This window comes from Charadrius vociferus, unplaced genomic scaffold (genome assembly GCF_000708025.1).
Source record: "Charadrius vociferus isolate BGI_N301 unplaced genomic scaffold, ASM70802v2 scaffold455, whole genome shotgun sequence".
Lineage (NCBI taxonomy): Eukaryota > Metazoa > Chordata > Aves > Charadriiformes > Charadriidae > Charadrius > Charadrius vociferus.
This window is the reverse complement of record NW_009648550.1, coordinates 828,255-830,595: the sequence shown is the minus strand read 5'-3', so window position 1 is coordinate 830,595 and position 2,341 is coordinate 828,255.

The following is a 2,341-nucleotide window of genomic DNA, read 5'->3' as shown; positions in this document are numbered from 1 at the left end:
TAAACCCCACCTTGAGGACTTTTGTTACCAAGCTCCGAGGCTATCTTGCCAGCTTGGTCATAAATGTGACAGATAACTGACAGAGCTGCTGTCTGCACAGTCTAACTTTACTGCTGGAATGGTTGTTCATTCACACAAGTCAACCTTTGACATAATGAAGGAAAGGGGGATTTGGCGAATGAGAGGCTTGGACTGTACAGCCAGTTGTGATGCTGACTATAAGCAAAAGACCAAACTGTTCACCTGTGTCCATGCTTTGGTGAGAGGGGGATAAAGCAAATCAACCGGCGTGAGCAGAAGACAACAGGTAGGACACGCGCACACACCTTCAGACATTAGTACTCCGAAGATCCACAGCCCCATCTGGGAGAAGCCGAATGCCATGTCAACAGTCACATGCTCATTAGGCATAGCTGATAGAGACACATCGTTCTCCAACTCCCCCAGATACCTTTGCCACCTACTTCTCCCTGGCTGACGCGAACATGACACGCTGTACCTGACAGCCCTCTAAACTGAGGTTTACCCAAATCCTCAGAACAGATCACATCAGAGACACAAAAAACAAGTTTGGTAAAGCGACCAGAACAATCACTGCTCGCTGCCAACAGCTTATTCCAGAATAAGCACTCTCATGAGCAGCCAATAAGCTATACTTGTAAACCCACAAACTGCCTTTTCCTATAATAGTTCCCCCAGGCAGACAAATCCTCAAATCTTATCTATCCACTGGAGTAAAAAATTCACTTCTTGCAGCTACAGGTAAAATAAACTTTACACTTCTCCTATGCCGAGAGAGGCTAACTGAAACGACAATGATAATAAAAGCAAAACAGTAACTCACAGCTTGAAGTGTGCAACATTTGACTAATCCAAATCTACGATTCTGTTTGATGACCTGAATTTGAAAAGCAAAAACACCCTGATTGTAACAAGAACTGAATACTAAAACTGATCTGCCTGCCATTTGCATACACTGAAATCTTCTTGAAGGCAGGCAGGTAACACATGCAGTGTCAATACATAATTCAATCACTTTACTCTCTTCTCTACCTTGCCCGCACATTTCTATCTCCTGTGCAGCACAGTGTTTCCCAAATGTGAGGCACACCTCTCCCAGGGAAGGACAGGAGGTACCACAAAGACAGAAGCCACAGCAGATGCTCACCGCAGGGACATGAGCTTTCAAAAACAGTATTATGAAGAAGAGCAGAACCCAGCTAGTACGTCCTGACAATAGATGATACAAGTTATTTGGAAAAGCATACAGGAAAAACAGTTTGGGAAGCATGAACTCAAGAGTTTGTCTGCTCAGAAACGCTTTGGCCAAGTTAGCCCCAAAGACAGTAACTTGCCACATACACTGCACTGTAGAGTTACCAGAGTGCATCTGTTGAAATCCAGTGTAAGTCTGTGCTGTCACTGAAGCAACACCCCCATCCACCATGTCACCCTCTGACCCTGAGCCTTAGGGCGGCACAGGCGTTCACGTGGCTGCGGTGACACGCACAAAGGAACCAGCCTGTCTCAGAACCTGCCTAGCAAAAACAAATAAACAAACTGTTATTTCAGCTGTATTACTTCCTAGAAAGGGCTCCTCCGATAACCATACAGACTTCCATGCTGGTGCCAGGGGGAGGATAAACACAAGCTGAAGGCAGTGACCAGCCAGCTTAAAGCAATCAACAAACCCTACCTGCTACAAGTGGCGGGTTAGTGAAGGCCACCTGTGAAGCCCAGCAGCTAGGCTTGGACTAGGTCTTTCTTCACCAAAAAGCATCTCCTGATGCTACGAAAAGCCAGATTTTAGAGAATGCCTTTGGAAAAATCAGCTCCCTGTTTGGGCAGGAAGTATTTCTCCTACAGTAGAAAATACCAGCCATGAGACAAAAAAAGAAATAGCTGAAGCTGCTCAAGGCTAAAGTTGTACTACAACTACAGACTTGGTTTAACTCTTGGATTCAAGCATGACAGCCTGTGTTGGACGCACTAAAAAAACAAACAAACAAACAAAACAAAACAAAAAAAAACCCACAACAACACAAAAACAGACTAAACTAGGAAGTTGCAGAAAGACTAATATATGGAAGAAAAGACTGACAAAAAGCAACAAATAAGATCTGAAAACGATACAACTAAGAAGTATTCAAACGTTAGGAGAAGGAGAGCCCACGGAAGCGTACGTACACCAAGATACCGTTTCACGCTCACACAAAACCGTGCAGCTATGGAGACCACCCCAGCTCCTGCTCAAACGCCCCACTCCGGCCTCAACTCTCCCCAGCCCACACCCGGCACAGGGGGCCCGGCCCGGGACAGGGATCCCGGGGAGGGGGCGGCC